Here is a 20,970-nt window from a genome sequence, read left to right on the forward strand (position 1 = left end):
AGTTCAGCTCAAACACACTGTAAGGGGTTTTACAGTCAAAGAACAGAACCAGATATGATGAATAAAGACCCCGAGTCAGAATTATAATAAATTAAAGAAAAGTTTTACTGAAGATGGTTTGTAGTTTCATCAGGCAGAAGTCAGCTTCAAGACTCAAGTTCGTAGGCCAATCCGCTTACAGTTACAAAGATCATACCACACACACACACACACAAAACACACACACACTGCAGTTTTACCCTTCACCAAGGTCTAAGTTATGTCCTTGCTTCAGGTTGAATGATTCTCATTGGCTAAGAAAAAGATAAACATAGTAATTTTAGGCACGTCATGACCATCCAGGGGGCTGTTCCATAAACCAAGATTAGAGTATAAGCCAGGCTTATTTCGGTTAGTCAGGCTTATTTTTGGTAGATTCGGTTTCATAAATCAAACTTAAAAAAGTTCAAACTCAGTTACCCTGGCAACTTATGCTGGGAAACTAGCCTGGTCCAGGGCAGGCTAACTGTCAGGCTAAGCCTCAGTTGTTACACAGATCCTCTAACTCTGACTGACAAGAACACAATGATATTACCACTGACACTCTCTCATACCATTATTGGACTTTATTAACCATTATTAGTCCAAACATAAATACACAGTATACAGAAACTTAAATAACTTAAATATCAACTTAAATAAGGCTACAATGATACATTAGACAATATAGACTTATGAATACATTTCTCTCTGGTTTGTTTGACAGCTGTAGTACATGTTTATGATTATTAGAAGAACATTAGAACACAATCTAAAAAAAAAGAATCACAAAAATCACAAAATTAAAAATAAATAATTACAAAAGCACAGTATGAATTTGAACTGGTAAGATGAATCTGAGCTTAGTAATTGACAGTATATTAGCCTACATTTGAATATATCATAAAAATACACTTGTAGGTTTAAAACTCTAAATAAGGCACATCTAATGTCCAAATAACAAATATTTTAGCACACACACACACACACACACACACACACACACACATACATATATATATATATATATATATATATATATATTATGTACTTTATTATGTCTTTCAATTCAAACACATTTAACACAATTATACAAATTGACAGTTCCTTTAAAGACATATTTCCCCCAATAAATATTCCTTATTTTTCCTTCTACTTTTTTCTTTTGTGATAATACCCACCAACACACATGATTAGAACAATAACCAAGAAGAACATAGTTAGACACTTTTACATATGATTTAAGAGGGAAAAGACAAAAAACAATAAATAAATATTAATAAAAATTTAACATTCACATATTTATATCAAACTCTTATAATGACACATAATTCCTAATAGTTATTCAAGTAATATTATTTGAATATCAAATATTCAATATAAAATAAGCAAATAAATAAAATAACAAATAACTAGCCTAGAAATAAAAGGGAGGGTTATATAAAAATGTAGTTAATGTAGACTAATAATATATATTCCTTTCTTTTATGGAATATTCTTTGATTTTAGAGTTGCACATATCTTTTCAAAATGTATACATTTGCTCTTAATTTCATGTTATCCTCTCCATAATGTAAAGTACATTAAGAATATATTATATTATATGTATAATATATAAAAAATAATTCTAGAAACTAAATCTAACCACTCATTTAAAACTGGGGATTCTTGCTTTATCCAAAAAATTATTGCATTAAAAGCTGTAATTCTCAGCATTCTAAATAAGTATATGTCATCTTTATAAAGTAGCATAGGTCCTATACCCAAAACTATATTTTGTATCTTTATATATTTAGTTTCTTAAAAAAAAAATCTTCCCTGAATTAGGCTACTTCTGTTCACTGAAGTACTTCTGTTCGCTAGAAGTTCACTGCAACTTATCCAACATCCTAAAGATAAATTATTATAATTAGAAGATATTTCTAGTGTTATAAAGTATCGCATATTAATTTTCCAAGCAAAATGTATATTTTAGTCAGAATTATTGCGCTCCTATTTGGCGCGCAGCGGCGCTCGTTCAATGTGAAGATTAGCAGCAAAATGGATACATTTGCTCAACTTTCTAACATTTACAGATGGAGAATATAACTGTTAAATGTAAGTTTTGCACTGGGGGGGGGGGGGGGGAGACATGTCACAAACGCATAAAACAGCACAAAATATACGCTGTTTGATGGTGGATCGATTTGATCCACGATCGACCTCTAGAGCTGCTTCAGAAACGCGTGCACACGCAATTATCTAGACTAGATAAACCTGGATCAAATTAGTAAGATTGCGTGAACTTCAATTACCTTTTATGGAACCACTTTAGCCCCAACTTATTTGTTAGGCTCATTCAAGTCCGGTTTTGGAGTTTAATCCCCGCTTTTCTAAGCGGCTTTTATGGAACAGCCCCCAGATCGCAGATTTGGGTTTCTGTGCGTCAACATGTCCCGAACAACAACTCAGTCAATCTCCAATAATGCCAGTGGTTTCTTAACCTGTAACCAAAAGACTAACACACACACCGACACACAGCTTTTCCAAGGTTGGATTTGGCCAGGCTCTAACTATAAACAGGAGAGTCATCTCAAGACATCAAGATAATGCGTTCTTTCTCTCAAGGAGAGCTACACTTTAATATAACGCAGTTTAGTAAAGCTTTAACAAAGAAATGGTCCCTTAAACCCTAGACTTCAATGACCCTGTGACTTATAGTCGTCAGGGTACCCTAGAAAAGCAGATGGATGTATTGACACATGTTAAAGAAGTCCATACTTCTTTTTGGGAAGCTGGGCTAAATGAGCAAGCACTGTTCCTGCATTCCTGACATCAGCTTCAGTCACCACTCAGATATTTAAAGGTGCTCTAGGTAACTTTTTAACCTTAACTGAACAGCTTCGGAGTCAGTGGAATGGTTATATTACTTATTTCGAGTTGAATGGTGGTGGTTTCGCACCCCCCTGGTGCCCGAGAGCGGAAAAAACTCACTTGCAACTTTGGGCCGGCGGGTCGGCGTCAGGAAGTATCGCGTTATATCAGATCTCGCGATGTAACGAATTGCTTGACGGCACTGCACACGTACACGCCCCCATTCAAGCACCGGCTAGCTATAAGCAAAGGGCAACGATAGATTGAGTTATGGCTGAGGCTGTAAAAAAGATGCAGAAAGCTAGGAAATCTTTGTCGGAGGACCAATGAAAGAGGAAACGGGAGACTGACCGAGCAAGTCAGACTCGAGTAAATATCGGACCGGCTTTTTCAGAATGGGGAGAACTGAGAGAAACAGAAGCCTGCAAAACAGATGCTGATCCTGCTGTTGCACTTGTAAGTATCTTTGGAATAAACTGTGTTTAATATTTAAATTTCAAGTAATTGCGACCTCAGGATGTTTGCTATTGTCTGTAAAGGTTTTTATTATGATCGCTGTCTGTTACGGGCTTACTAGTACGCTAGATACTATAACTTTGATGTTAGCATTGTCATTAGCAAACACGTTTGATTTCTGTAGTTGTTTGGCCGTTCCTCTGTCGGTTTTATTTGTGTAACTTACACTTTTATTTTATGTCACTAAGTCAACGCGTCTGATAATAGGCAATAAACATGTTGCACATATCATGATCGAGCTAGAAAAAACGTTCTGATGTTTTCTTAGACAAGCAAAGGTAAACCGTCATTCTACAGTACCAGATTAACTTATAGACCTTACTAATATAACTTTAGACAAATATTAGCCTCCGAGATATATATATATATTTATGCTCATGCCCATTCTCCCAAAAACAAACAAACACCAAAGCAGTAGTTCGCCTCGTTCATATCGTTCGTTCCCGGTAAAAATAATAGTATGCATGACAACACAATAAAAAAATACAAATAAAAATCGCCATCAGTTGGAAAGAAAATATTGCTTTACTTGCGTCGGTAGACATAACTGGTTTTGAAATAGCCGGTTCCTCTGATCAGCTGGGTTGCTCGTGGCGAGGGACAACAGTTCGTTTTTATGACAGAGTGTTTGAAAGCATTTACTACCAGACACTAGGGGGAGCTTCGTAGAGAAAAAACACTCAGACTTGCCTGGTGTCCCTTTAATACAGACTTTAGAGAATACATGAAAAGATCATTTCAGTAATCACACTGGTAACTTCTATAACAAAGTACAATCTCATAAGCTTAGAGAAGTCATTCAACTCATGTGATATTTAGAAGGAAAAATATTGATTAATACCTTGATTATAATCACTCATAAGAAGCAGTTTATTTCAAAATCCACACATTCATTCCTGTAGTTTACAAGTAACCCTGAACATCTCGGTTAGGTGTGTTTGATTAGCATGAGGAGCAAAACTCTTCACTACAACACAAAAAAGGATAACAAAATAAACAAATCTGCTGTATAATCTTACAGATGGGCCACAAATCAACTTAATTAAATAATTAATTTAAGTTAAAAATGTATTCATCTGTAATATTATTGTAATGGCGATCTAAGACGTTTTTCGTTCTTCACCATTTCCACAAGGGTGTAGCACAAAGGATTTGACGCGTGAATCCATCATTTGTCTTGTAAACTTTACTTTTTCTTTGTCAGGTTACATTTTAAGAGAAATAAAACACACACACAAAAAAAAAAAACGATTATAAACTTTTTCACGTCCAATAACATGAATTCGATCCTTTTCACGGTCAAAAGACTGTCTAGCACCAACCCTTCCTTCTTCCTTATTCGGTAACACTTTATAATAACGTTCAGTTGTAAGTCATTTATAAGTGGTAATGATGAACTAATCATTTACAAAACATTCATAAATGATTAGCAAGTGATATACTAACATTTTATGTGTTTTGTAAATTCTGTTACAAGTCATTTACAATTGATTAGTAAATGATTAACTAATCATTTACAAAACATGAATATGCGTTTCATAAATGTTTAATAAATGTTTTTTTTTGTTGTTGTATGTATGTAGCAATTAGAGGGTGCAAAAAGTGTTGTAAATGCCTTAAATACATGTACAGATCATTTACAGGTAAGTGTAACACATTTACAAGTGATGAATAGTTTACACTTTAGATTAGGGGATGCAGAAAGTGTTGTAAATGATTTATTCATGCGTTTACTCATCTATAACAGGTGTTGAACACCGTAGTGTGTACTGCAGTGTAAGTGCTGACTGGTGAGGGTATAGACAGCTGTCTTCTCTGAAACACATGGAGTCTTTAACCACTGTGCACCTGATGTGAGCAAAACAATTTATTAAAGGGGTCATATAATGGTACATGCACTTTTACAAGTTGATTATACTGAAATGTGTGTTGGCAGTGCCTGTACACAACCATCATAAAATGATAAAAATCCTTCCCGTGTTTTTTTATAATCTTCTTATATGTTTTCCCATCTCCTAAATCAAGCCGTTGGTTGGACGCCCCTCCCACGATTGTTGATTGACAGCAGCATTTCAACACAGACCCGCCCTCGCTCCTGAGCGAGCTGTCAATCAAAGTCAGCACGGACCGGCGCGGTCATTGTTGATATGCTGGAGCACTGTCTGATGGCGTCTAAGCGATTGTGGTGATCTGTTCTTGGGTGTAATAAGGAACACAGCATCATTTTGATGTTCCTAAATCCGAACCGCTGAAGACGCAGTGGCTGAGTTTGTTTTCGAAGGGAATATTCCCCACGATCAACAGCAATGCTTTCATGTTTGCGCGAATCATTTCACCAGACTGCTTTACAAACGAGGGTCAGTAACGTTATAAAGCTGGTTTTGCTAAGAAGCTGCTCCTGAAAAAAGGATCGGTACCAACTATTCGTGTTCCTGCTGCACCTCCAGAAGAAGAAGTGAGTGTAACGTTTTATTAACCTTTATATTAATCTTTGCAAATCGCTAGCACGCTTCACGATGAATGCGGCTGTTTACACTCAGGGTACATTACGGCATGTTTTCTATGTACAACGTTCTCAATATAATTCATAATCCCACGTTAATAATGAACACCGCGTTATGGTTATTGTGTTATGGTTATAACAAACGGTGTACGCACAGAACAGAGGGGCGGGGTGAGCAAAGCTCATTATCATTTAAAGACACATGCACTTAAACGGCATGCTGAAAACAGAGCTGTTTTTGACCAGGTAAAATAAGTGTTTTGGACAGCGTATTTACGACTACTTACCAACATATGGCACACGTGAACTGATGCCAAATATCGTGATGTGTTCAATATGAGACTTCTTCAGCGCAATTTCCTACTGATAAAATTTGTGTCTGTTGTTAACGCCACAGGTTTCCCATTGAATGGGAAATGGAGTTCCCAATGGAGTTCCCAAATCGTCCATAGAGTGATGCAGAGGGGCAAACAGACGCAGAGGGTCTTCACTGTGACTCTGGGGGCGCTTGACCATGCTTCAGTTTTTGACGCCTTGGGAGTGAGAATTGGTTGCAACGTGATAAGAAGCTTTGACGTTAGTTGGGCTGATTTTTTTATTTTGACGCAGATAGAGTCCCATATGATAAGACTTTAATTGGCGTTTTTGTTAAACAAACTTTTCCCATTATAAGTAATGAAATGCTCTTATCAATCTAAACAATAATATTATTAATATTTACAATAAAAAAAATTTACAAGAAAATCCAAAGCATTGGTTCTCAAACTTTCGAGACAATAAATGTCCCACATCTGATCATCACCATCTTAAGAGGACCAATAGGTTTGACTTGGAAAATGGATTTCAAATTTTTCACTTTATTTTAAAGGGTAACTCAACCCCTGGTCAGAGCCTGACTCCACCCACTGGCAATATTTGAAAAATGCTGGAAAAGTGGGCAGAGCCCAGTGGAGATAAGAGGGGACGAACCGAGGGGGGCGAGCACCTGACACCCGCGTTTCAATAGCGCATGCTCTCTGTAGGCGTATTCACATTAGCAGATAATGAGTTGCCATGAGAACGACTGACATCTCTATCTTTTCATACAGATTACATAAACAGAGAATATTTGTTTTCGTTTTGAATGAGATAATTTAATAGCAGAGACTTAAATGTTTAGACAGATATATTGCTTATGCCTGTGTGACTAGTATTCGCTGAGTTTTGTTTAAGTTTAGAGACGTGCTTCAGAAAAAAAGTTCACTGAGACGGAGAGGCAGAAAGCACACCCTGTTTATTTTCTTTATTATACAAAAGCACAATGTTTTGTTTCGATTGTAAGTGGACACATACAAAAGTAGACATTTTACAGTTTCTTTTTTCATATTTCTTAAAGGAACACGCCGACTTTTTGGGACTTTAGCTTATTCACCGTATCCCCCAGAGTTAGATAAGTCCATACATACCCTTTTCATCTCCGTGCGTGCCGTAACTCTGTCTGACGCACCCAGAAATTGAAAATGCACCCATGTACAAAATTCAACTGCAGTAGCCACCGTTCAACCTGAAGAGGGCAGCACTCAGACGTTTTTACACCATATATTCTAGAATTAAAACACTTTATACCCAAATGTCAAAAAATTTACTTAAATCAATGAACAGCACTAAAGAAGCCCCAGTCTTACAGATCATTAACTAAAAAAGTTGTTTTAGGGTTTAGTTACCCTTTAAAAAGCAGCTTTTTTCTTTTACTATTTTTGACAATTTGGGATAGAGAAATATTTATGTTCAGTTATTTCAGCAATATTTTTAGTAAAGTGAAGTGAATTGGTGTTCTTCATAAACTGACACAGACACTGGAGGGTTTGAATATTGAGTTTAATATTGATGAATGAAACAGTTTTCAATAGTTCCTCTGTACAGTATGGCAGCTCATTGTGTGTCTGTTGTTAGATCAGACAGACTATATTCTGCATGCTGTTACTTTTTAAATTCAAAAGGGATCAGAGGTTCACTGGCGGTTTTAGGGTACTGGACTCCAGACACACTCTTTGGCATATCTATGTAGATAATTACAGATAAAATCGCATGAACACACTTATTTACTCCGACGTACACCTGAGAGAGAGAGAGAGAGAGAGAGAGAGAGATGAATTTATATGATCTCTTCCATGTAAACTCTGTTCACATTGATAGCGACCTGAACACATTTATTTTCCATGACAGCAAGCACATCTCTGCGGGTTCTGCTACAGTGACAGAGATCTCTTGCAGAGGTTTGAGTGTCCATCAACGCTACAACGGTGAGAGAAGTTTTCTCTTATAGGCTCCAAATGCAGTGAAACTTTATACAGTGACTTGATGCATTTTGACTTTCAGAGAGGACGGAAAAATGATTGGACACTTCGCACCCGTTTAGGACACACTGCCACAGTTGGCGTGATGATAATAGAAACATACAAATTGTGCCTTGGAGTTTCAGTGATGAAATCATAAGCTCAAAATCCATAAAAAATAAAACACAGACTTACCTTGACCAGAGTGTGTGTTCCTCCCATCAGACTCAGACGCCTACAGGTTAAAGGAGTGAAAAAATCTAAGTTGGTTCCAACCTCCTTCTCTATTGCTGGCTTCATCTGAATAAAATAAAAAAATCACATTTTATATTCATCTATATTATTATCATTTTTTCAAAAAGATTGATTTAATTAGTCTCTATGGAGTTATGTGACGCCTATCCTTCGGATACCAGAAAAATCATGTAAAAAATATTGTGACTTTGAGTGAAAAGTAAAACAGTTCTTTTAAATATGACAACAAATAAGTTTCCCCACACATTTTATAGCACCAAAATAGATCATTTTACTAGACTGTGTTTTAACAAAAACTGCATGAGTGATTTTCTGTCTCCAACCTCAAAGCAGAACTTCTTCACGTCTTCAGTGACGAGCTCCTCTGTGCTCCATTCTCCATGTTCTGGCATTGCTGTAGTCATTGTGCTGGGGATCAAAGCCCGGATGAAATAAACTGTATTATCAGGCAGTTTGTCTCACAGATTGATTCTGTTCCACTATTTATGCTGCCAAAATCACGTGACATCAGTCGTCATTGTAATTCCATGTAATCACATCAAAGGGAGTTTTACTAGGGAGATGTTGTAATATTTAGTTCCTGTGAAAAAACTGATTTATTACAGATAAATAAGGACACAACAGAGCAGACAATGAGTGAATAACATATGCCAGTGTAAGAATTCATTTTCCTGCTAAGACAAAAGCTGAGATAAAACTCACCCTGCAATAAAGCAATAAAACACACCCTGGACAGAAGATCGCAGAGAAAGAGCACAGGACATTTTCTTGTCCAAACTTTTCTCCTTCCTTATCTCTGCATCTCCCTCTCCCTCCTCCCTTCCTCTCCCCCTGATTCAAGTCACTAAAAGTTCACTGAGTATGTCTATATATCACATATGATGTATCTGTTGTTTTTCCTTTTCATGTTTGGTATCATTTTAAATGTCTCAGTGCGATTGGTAAAATGGTCTTAATTTCATTGCAGTCATTGGTATTATGAGAAAGATTGAAAACTTCTGTTCTCCTCTTTGAGTGATGTCTCTTCAAGATATCTGTTGATTCTCTCCTCTCCCCCGAAACCAGGTGTCACCCCCTGGGGTGCATGAATTGACCCAAAACAACTCTAAAAAATATTGTACAAGCCTTTTGTTCTGGTCTGGGTATATAATGGCAAGTGGCAGAGCAGTCTGTGTGAACCTGTACTGTGTCAGTGTTTTCCCGAGTCTTACACACTCACACACCACTGTAAGAAGATTAATGTGTAGTCTGGTGTTCCCGCAAATCTCTTCCAGGATAGATCAAACCGAAGGCACTAATGAATGGAGCATGGAGCACATCATTAAGGAGACCTTCCGATTTCTGACTATCACTGACTTAGCACGCTGCATTTTGCGACTATTAAAAAAATGACACCTTTTGTTATGAGTCAGCAGAGAGCGGCCGCTTAAGGGTAAAATAGTTCGCACTGCATCCTCTGACTATTTCAGAACTGGCTAAGTTTGTGATCGTGAGCGCACATTCACGACGTGACGTCTCAAAGCAATACCGGGTCCTAATGAATAAATATTTGAAAATAGGGATATTCAGAATAATCAAAGATCTAAATGACAATCAAAATGTATGATTATTTTCTAATAAGAAACACGATCTAAATTTGATTATCATTTGAGATTGGAGTCAGATTAAGCGTAGAGCTAAAGTAATATTGAAACTAAATTCTAATAAATAAAGTGAACTTCACCGGAGCACTGAACAGACATACACGCATTATACCTTCGCCCAATGGCTGGTCTTTACACCAGTTTAGGCTAATACAGTTTTTTACTCTTTGATGACTATCACTTTAAAATGGACCCACAAAACCATAACGTTTTTCCTTATTGTATTTAGTTGGCAAAATACAGAGCAATGTTTAACAGTTTAGAGAATCTGAGATAAAGAACTACTGCTTACTTAAATGAATACGTGTGTGTGTGTGTGTGCGTGTGTGTCCAAAATACAATTTATATTATCTGTTTTCTATGTGAATAAAGTAAAAAGTAATTTATTCCTGTGATTCAAAGCTGAATTTTCAGCATCATTACTCCAGTCTTCAGGGTCACATGATCCTTCAGAAATCACTCTAATATGATGATTTGATGCTCAAGAAACATTATCAATGTTGAAAACAGTTAAACAGGGAAAAGTAAGTTTTTACTGTAAAACAGTGTTTTAAAAGCAGAGCTCTTCTCAAATCTGTAAGTGTTTGAGTCTCACCGTCATAATGATGTGCGGGAAAGACAAACTGGACCTTATAGCTCCATTTCAATGTCAGCACTTCATTTTATAGAAATTGTTTACACACAGATGACTTGGTTGTTACCATAAATAATCAATGTAAAAATTAAACAAACTGCCACAGTATTATCAGTGTGAATCATGGATGGTAACACACACAGCATTCATAGAAATAAAAACATTATGCTCTATGTATTTTTAACAATAAGCATTACACATTATATATACACAACATGATTGTCAGGTTTAGTGAAGACTCAGGCAGGGGAGTAAGATCAACAATGATTTATTGAGAACAGAAGCACAGAACCAGCTGATGTTAAGGTAGGTAATGCAGTACTGAGATGATAAATGAACTGAGCTGAATGAGTAATATGAATGTCTTTGCAGGTAGAGATTAAAACCAGAGCGGAGAACGGACGATGATGTTGATCAGCAGAGATGGCAGATGGTAGACGGGAATAGGAGACTGAAGAGGATGATCACAGGTAGGTAGCTCGGGTAAGTCTTTAGAGTGAGTCTTGTGCATCTATTGGCGCTTTTCCATTACCAGTACCAGCTCGACTCGACTCGACTCGACTCACTTTTCGCTCCGTTTTCCATTGCAGATAGCAGAGATGGGGGACTCGAGTCACATGACTTGACTCGAGTCAGACTCGAGTCGCAAATTTAAGGACTTGAGACTTGCTTGACTAAATTAATAAAATGACTCGACTTGACTTTGACTTGAGATCCAATGACTCGAGACTTGACTTGAAATGTATGACTCGAGAATGACTTAATATACATTTTTATATAAATCATCGCAACATCAATTGCTGAACAAAATGAAAGCAACGGAACCATTGACGCCAGTCATCAGATTCTGCGCGATTGCGTGACGCTGCACAAGCCCAGAAAAAACATAGGCTGAGTCCCAATTCGCCTACTTATACTACGACCTAAAAGTATGTACTTTTTTTGTGAGGAAAAAGTACATACTTTTGAGTGTGTAGCAAAAGAGTATGCATGTTCTGGGACATACTTCGATGACGTCATGCAACGTGAACGAGAACGTGGTTGCCTAGTTACACACACCGCGACTGTTAACAAAACATTTTACGTTTCATTCATTATTATATGTCCAATATAATTGTATTTACTATTCCCATCTTTTTTTTCCACAATACATTTACAATGTGTTCTAGCAAATTGAGGAGTGAAGCAGGACGTCGTCGTCGTAGATCAACCAAACGCAGGTCGTTTGTGAGGCGGCTGGTTCTGACGTTCATGTGCAATGTGTGTAACTTAACGAAAGCTACTTATTTTCTGAGTTAAAATATTTAAAATTTATAGTATAACTATTGTTTAACGTATTTTATACTTCTGTATAATACTCAAAAATACCCAGATGAAAATGAACCATGCTTTTACTATAGTAAAAGTGTAGTAACCATGTTTCTTTGGTTGGACTGATAAAGTTAACATTTGTACAGCCACAGTATTACTACAAATAAGTCAGTGTGGTTAAACTATGGTTAGTGTAGTAAAAGGTGTTTATTTTCATAAGAGTTTATAGTAGGCTAAGGTATACATCTAAGACAGAAACAATAAAATAAATACATAAAAAAAGACACTTGCATGACACTGTACTAGAGCCTTTTTATTTACCCTACAAGATAAACACGGTACTTTTTTTGGCACAACATAAACCCATTAATATTACGAGACAATAAAATATAACTTTATTTAGGGTTAAACATTTGAATTCTTACACTTAAAAACTGTGGCGCATCTCCGCTCATGCATCCGGTGTGTAAAAAATAGTCATATTTTTAAATTTCGCGGTCTTTCTCCTCTGCTATTGACGCAGCTCGGATTCATCTCTTCAATCGGACACGATTGTTCACCACACCGGCTGCCATGTTTACATCACCACCATCACCACAAAGCTCCTCTCTCCCGCACGCAATGGGTTGTGGGCAATATTAGCCGTTAGAGTGTGCATTGATCTGCACTTTGAATTCTAACCGGAAATAGTAGACCATCCGGGTATCTTTGGAATACTCATTTCAACATTCTACGATTTGGGACGTACTAATTCTAGTTTCGCATACTATTTAGGACGGATAGTATGCAAATTGGGACTCAGCCATACATCGCGGTGAGCGCGCTAAATACAAAAACATCTCCCAGCATCGTTTCTTTTTGGATATAAACACTAGAAATTGACCATATTCATACAAGAAGATTTGCTGTACGCATAATAACTGGCAAGGGATATCGGACGACCATCACAACCTCGAACAGTCGAACTTCATTCACCACGTCTAAAAGTGAGATATGGCTTGTTTAACCTGTTTGTTATAGTTAATTTGACTGGTCATCATGCCTCTTTATACACAATTATGTTTTCAAATGTAGCTTAATGTTGTCAATATCCAAATGATAATTAATGATGGCATATGTTTTGTATAACATTTGCCACATTTCTTTCAAATCATGCTTTAAAGCCAAATATGTCGTTCTTTCCAATGACGAAAAACAACATAGAAAACTGTTAATGTTTTGTCGTGTTTTATGTTTCTCTTAATGCAGGGTCAGATGTTATCAGGGGGTTGGGGACAAAATGCCTGCAGAATTAATATTAAAAATGCCCTAGTATGAGTTATTTTTATAATTATAGCATGTGATATTAACAAAATATTTCCAGAATATTGGCGCGATTGCAAATGTGATAAGGATTTTATAAAACAGTTCAGTAAACAAAGAGTGAATATTTTGATGTGTCATTTTAGACATAATATTCCAAATATTCTCTGTTTTTGCTCTATTTCTCCAATGACAATAGTTCCAAACAAGCCACAGAAAGAGTTATGAGCATCTGAACAAATTTGTTTGCTTAGTTCCAGAACGAATCTGCCATTTTAAACAAATCAGTTGTTATGACATTTACTATGAAACCAGTAAGGAATAATTGACGACAGGCCGTTGAATTATTAGAAAAATAATGCACACCCGAGGTGGTAATGCGGTCACGACGCGAAGCGGAGTGGCCGTTCACCTCGGCTGTGCATTATTTTTCTAATAATTCAACGGCCTGAAGTCAATTATTCCGCTTATACTACAGTTACCACACCTCGAAACATTGTTCAGATTATGTATTTCAAGACGTTTGTAAAGTTTTTGTCATTAAAACGCTCTTGTATGTAGGACTAATTTCTTACGCATCTAATCCCATGCCTCCGTTGCTAATTCCAAAACGTCATTTTAAAGTTAGTAACGGAGGTTTGAGCCACTGATAGCAGACTAATGCTGGACACACGACTAGCTGACACATTCTCTGACTGTTTTCATCGCAGCATATTTTAAACACCGACTTTGAACACAGACTGAATGCGCTGAACACGCGTTTGGACATGATCAGTCATAAGAATCAAATAACATTCATAACCGGCCTTAAAGTGTGTCCCCGGCTTTATGCAGTTATTAATGCAGTTATTAGAGAGAGATGTGCAATAATGAGACAGAAAAGCATGTGCGTCAATATTATTATTTATTTATTAATTCAATTCGTTTTAATTAATTCGTTCATTCTTTTGTTTCTATTATTGACAGATGACAGTAGACTAGCCAAATAAATGAAACACAAAGCCCTTTTAACAAGTAGGCCAATCAATAATTATTTATTTGTTAAATTATCTGCAATAAAAATCCGTGCTGCAGGACTATCCATTTATTTAGCCTATATTCAGTTTAATTTTCTATTGATTATATAGGACTATATACTTTATTTATTAAAATTAAACTGCATGTTTCCATTGATTGTGAAGCTAGACATTGAAAATTGCAGATCAAGCGCATGGGGCTAAATGTTTTTTCTTGTTATGAATTGTATCCTATTTTCCGTTATTACAGTTGACTACGCGAAGTGATATGGAACTGTAATGCGGTCAAGACCTGCCTGGAACTACTTTAGCTGTGCGTTTCCCTGAAAATAATGCACACCTTAGAACGTTCGTCAACCAATCAGATTCAAGCATTCAACGGCCCTGTAGTATAAATATAATTAATGCATCACACTTGTGAATTTACCTTCAAATGTTTTATCTTCAAAACATTTTGTATCATTGTTATTATAATAATAATAATAATTATTCCAAATTTTGATAATCATAAATGCATGCTAATAAATTCTATGAATATTACGATATAAATGTATAAGAAAGGTAATCATTTTTGAGGGAAAAATGAATAAGTTTGAGGCCAATATAAACTACTTTTTTTTGTTTGGTATAGTAACTTGACTTCGACTTGACTTGACCCTTAGCAAGACTCGACTTGACTTGCTTTGAAGTGAACCACTGACTTGACTTGACTTGACTTGGTTTGTGTGTACTGCGACTTAGACTTGCTTGAGACTTGATGTATAGGGACTTGAGACTTGCTTGTGACTTGAACATGTGTGACTTACTCCCACCTCTGGCAGATAGTACCTCCACAATAGTACCTGGTCATCATAGCGACGCCGCAGGAAACTGCCGTGACTTAATCTTTTACGCGAGACGCGCGAGACACACCCGCTACCCACACACACAGGACAATGGAGGAAATCGAGTGTATGCTGTTTTTGGATGTTTTTGCTGTTTTTTATTCAGGATACTCCGTCTGGCGCGTGCAATGATGACGCAGTGAATAGTGACGATTCTCTCTGACCAATCAGCAGTCTGCCGTGTTTTCCGATTCCCAACCCTACTCGTGACGTCGCATGTGAAGGTGATGCAGAAGCTACAAAGGGACGCTGGAACACAACAGCGTCAGCTTCTGATTGGTCGAAGCAAGTCATTCTCAGGAGCGCAGGAAGTGAGGCCGAGGGACGCAGAGTCTCGTTCCCTTCTCAGGGAAGAGGCGAAGGCAAGTTGCACGCCTCGTAACCTGAGGAAATAGCCTCTACTATCCACCTGCTGATAGTTTCCAGCCCAAAGACCTGTGCACGTAGGCCTCCAGAGCTCGGACCAGGCATAACAGATGTAATCTAGCTTGATCATCCGACACATGCGGTGGAGGATGAAGTGCCTGTAGAATTATAGACCATGCCACATTTATCGACACCTTAGGCACAAAGCCGGGTCTGGGATGGAGAATAGCTCTCACTCTGCCAGGAGTGAACTCGAGGCAAGAGGGCCCAGCGGATAGCGCCTGCAGGTCCCCGACTCTTTTTAGGGACGTAATAGCCAGCAGAAAAGCTACTTTTTTTACTAAAAGCTACCACCAAGTGTGGATGGGGAGAGCCCATCAGAGAAGCGACTCTGGAGGAACTCCAGCACCGAAGCCACTGGGCAGTAAACTGGGTCCAACTGATGTTCTCTGCACCATAAGTTGAATACATTCCATTTTAATGCATAGAGTTTCCTCGTGGAGGGGGCTCTAGAGTTTAGGATGGTCTTAACAACCTCACTTGAGAGACCAGCATTTATGAGTTGGTCCCTTCAGGGGACCAGACCCACAGCTTCCACAGCTCTGGCCGAGGTTGATGTATTGTGCCCCTGGCCTGAGAAAGAAGGTCCCTCCTGATCGGGATTTGCCACGGAGGGCCCGCTAGAAGAGCTATAATGTCCGAAAACCATACTCGGGCCTCACTCAAAAAGCGCGGGCAAGGGGACACACACTGCCTGAATTGTTTCTCCTTACTCGCCATTATTTGTCTTTTAAATATGTGCTTGAGTGAGTATGTTAGAAAACAGTCACACAGAACGCTTGCTTAAGACCAGAAAGCGGATGCTGTTGTGATCCGGCGTCCCTTTATAGCTTCCGCATCACCGTCACATGCAACATCACGAGTGACGTAATGACGGAACACCAATCGAGATTGGACTAGTTCCATACAGGCTTCAGACGCGTTATGCTGAAGGTGTTCCCCAATTTTCTGATTCTCGACAGCGCGAGTTCCCTCGAAAGGGAATTGTAATAGTCTGGAAAAAAAAAGATCCCTTGAGATTAGGACTAAGGATTTTGATAATTTACCATTTAGTAATACCATAATATTACTAAATAATTCACCATTTAGTAATAGATATACAAATATACATTAAATTATATAAATACTAGGTCATGAAGTTCATCCACAGGTTTTCTCATTTTTCCAGGAAAACAAAACAAAGACGCGTTGACGCATATATTTCACGTTTGCAATTTGTGTGTGCTGGGCTTCAGTGAAGTTTCACCAGAAACAGTTAGAAATCCACCAGGCGTGACACTATACAACCAGTCTATAGCCGTTTTTTTCTGCTTTTTATTATTTCCCTTGTTGAGCACCAAATTTGTGCAAAAATTTTTTTGCAACCAGCAAATGCAACTCCCTAGAAAAATATACTGATAAAAAGATACTGAGATACTTAAAACAGCCACCATGAAGTCTCATGAGCAGTTTTGAATCCATATAATCACATGTTTTACAGGATTTTTTATACAATTTGGGACTTTTTGTTCTAGGAACATTATGTCCCAATCTTCAAGCAAATTCTTAAAGAATAAAACGATTAATTTACTAACAATATAGAAATACCTTATAGAGTAAATAACATTCACAATGCAATGCTCAAAATATTTATTTTTTTAAATAATGTTTCAACACAAAGTTCAAAACATTACAACACAGCAAACATTGCCTGAGACAAAGGGGAAAAATTTAATAATAACAAAATCAAGTATGACAACACAATACAAGTAGATATGATGGATGATGATGATAATAATAATAATAATACATTTTATTTATGATGCACTTTTCTAAAACCCAAAGCGCTACAGACCATGAAAGCAAATAAAATACAGAAGTACAAGAGTAATACAAAAATAATTATTACAGTACAACACAGTAAAATACTAATCATGACAGTCTATATAAGCAATTTTATAAAGATGAGTTTTTAACAACTTCCTGAAACTGGCTAATGTGGGAGCCTCTCTAACAATAAGAGGAAGTGCATTCCATAACCTGTGTTCAGCAACAGATAAAGAGTTGTATTGTGTATACAGATAAACTCCCCCATAGAGTTTAATCTGCAGGGAGGCTGCTGAAGAGCAAGTGAATCAGTAGACCGAAGGGAACGGGAAGGCGCGTGACTAAGTCACAGATATAAGAAAGGGCTTAGCTTTGTATGTTAGTGTGAGAGTTTTAAAAGCAATACACGACTGAACAGAAAGCCAATGCAAGCTATAAAGCATGCCTGTAATGTGCTGACGTGGTGAAGTGTGTGTAAGCACACGTGCTGCTGAATTCTGGATGTACTGCAGCCGTTTTATAGATTTAGCAGGTAAACCAAAGAGTGCATTACAGTAATCAATCCTGAAAGTAACCAATGCATGAATAAGCCTTTCAGCGTCAGGCAGAGTAAGATAGGGCCTAATTCTTGTAATGTTTCTGAGATGATGGAATGCAGATTTTGTAATACTCTTAATATGTGAGTCTAGTGTTAGGGGAGCGTCAAAGATCACACCAAGGTTACGAGCATAAGAAGATGGAAACAAAACACTATCATCCATAATCAAATTAAAATGTCTCACTTTGTGAGTAGCCGCAGGTGTGCCAATGAGTAGAATATCTGTCTTGGAAGAATTCAATTTAAAAAAATTATGGTGCATCCACGTTTTTATTTCCTGCACACACTCCGAGGGAGTTTTAGAGGTGACAGTAGGATCAGATTTGAACTGATGTAAATTTGAGTATCATCAGCATAAAAGTGATACCCCAAACCATATTTCCTATACTTTTTCCCCAAAGAAAGCATATAAACACTAAACAATATGGGACCCAGGACAGATCCCCGAGGAACACCATGGCGGACTTATCCAATTTCAGATTTATTGTTTCCCCAAGACAACAAACTGGAAACGATCAGTGAGGTAAGATTTGAACCAGTTAAGCACAGTACCAGTGATACCAAGCCAGCTCTCCAGTCTATTTAGCAGGACAGAATGGCACACTCTGTCAAAAGCTGCACTGAGATCTAACAAGACTAAGATGGTAGAGCCTCCAGAGTCAGCTGAGACAAGCAGGTCATTCATAACACGAACCAAGGCCGTCTCTGCACGGTGTCCCTTTCTAAACCCAGACTGAAAAGGTTTGAAAAGCTTGTTGGATGACAAGTGTGAGTGGAGTTGTGCCACAACAACACACTCCAAAACCTTAGCAAGAAAGTGTCATGAATGCGAGAGGAAGCAAGATGCAGGTAAAAGATGTTGATTATAAATAAACAGTGACAGTCAGGTCCACACAAACACGACACACAGGGCAGGAGAGTGACGCAGGGACCTCGATGGGCAACCGGGCTGATGGTGGACGGCAGATGAATGAGGAGTCCATGAATCCAGAAGTGCGATGATGACGTCAGGAACCGAAGACACAAAGAGACAAATCCAACTGGAACGAAGACCAAGAGAGAGAGCGCCAAACAGGACAGGAACCAACACCGGTAAACACCACAACAATCTGACAACACAAGACACCAGTCACTGAGAATATATAGGAGAGTAGAGTGGAATCAGCTGGTGCTGATGATCAGCGGTAATCTGAGGACACACCCACACTATCCACACACACTACACACAATCACACGAGACGAGGAAGAGACAGCGAATTCATGAACCGTGACAGAAAGGGCATATTTGATGCTGCAACCTTTAGGGCTTTTAGAACAATACCAGTTGTAAGAGAGGTGTTCACAATGCTACAAATGAGGGGACTAATTGAAGAGAGACACCTCTTAAGAACAGATGTTGGGATTGGGTCGAGGGATTTTGAAATACAATCAGTAGTGACTATGTTAAAACTGGAGAATGCAGTTTCAGGAAAACTAACTGGATAGGTCTCAAGAATTGCAGAGCAAGATACCAAACTGATAGACTTATGGATGCTTAAAATTGTATCCATAAAAAAACTAAGAAATTTGTTACACCCCTGCACATTACAAGTAACATGCATTACCTAATCAGATTTTTTTAATGTTACGGGTTGTAACAGTCACCGCCTGTCACAGGGTTTCTTTTAGTCCAGTTGTGGGTGCTATTTTTTTTCCTAGCCACTAGGGGGATACAAGAGGGCACATGGTGTGAGATAAAACAGGAGGCAGTAGAGTAAGTGCTAAGGCCTGTTTGATGCTGCCTCATGGTTGTTTGATTAATGGTTCCCAATCCTGTTTGAGAAACTGTTTGTTTCCAGCTCAAACGTAAGTTGAATTGTTTGTATGAAATGTTTGGGTGAACTAATGTAGAATCTATATAGTTTAATTGATGTATTTGATGTTTTCTTGTAGAGGATTTGTGTGGGATGTAACTATTGCTCATCAGCTGTGGATACTGCTAAGTGTTTATGACCAAACACCCTGCTTATACTACTGAAGCACTCTTCTGATTTGCTTGCTGGGAAAACGTACGACTCACCAAACAACTAAGCGTTGAACAACCTTCTAATTCACTATCCACCTTTGCACCTATGTTTAAACTACAGATAAGACTTCATTTTCTGAACTGTTGGGGTTTGTGAGCTTCAGAGGACTGTGTTGGACATTTCGATATACCTATATGTATACTAGCTCATGAATGAATTGTATCTCTGTCTACAGGTGTATGTTTTGTGATATCTTGGGTTTTTGAATAATGAATGAGTAAAGCTTTAAATATATGAAGAAAGAAACACTACACTTGTTTGTATAAGAGTTTATTTAGATCTTTTTCAACTGAGACAAATTGAGCATTACACACAAGGTGACTCCCCTTTTGAAAAGTAGCTTGACCAGTGCAAAGAAACTGGGACTGTTATAGATTGGTGGCCCGTACGGGCACCCTTGTGTTGTATATTAATGTAAAAGTGTGGAGTTGGTGTATTGTGTGAGGCTTGCATTGGGTAATAGAAATGTCAATATCATCACGTGGTGCAGAGGATGAGTATGAACCCCCTGCCGATTTCACAGCTGGTCCATTTGTGACTAGAAGAGACCCACCTCCCCTAAGAGATCTTATAAACACGTTTAGTGAACTGTACCTTGACTCAGACAATGAAAATGACTGTAATGATCAACCTGACCTTCCCTTTCCTCCTCCTCCAGATGATATAATTTCTGATGTACATCTCACCGAACAGTTTAGTCATGGACTAACTGAGCGAGTTAAAAATCTGGAGGGTGAAGTACAAACTTGCCTACAAACGTTAAGTCAATGCTGCTCACAAACTAAGGTGAGAAATCAGTGTAAGCATCTAGAAGAAAAATTGAA

Source organism: Abramis brama (assembly GCF_963993115.1).
Source record: "Abramis brama genome assembly, chromosome: 13".
NCBI lineage: Eukaryota > Metazoa > Chordata > Actinopteri > Cypriniformes > Leuciscidae > Abramis > Abramis brama.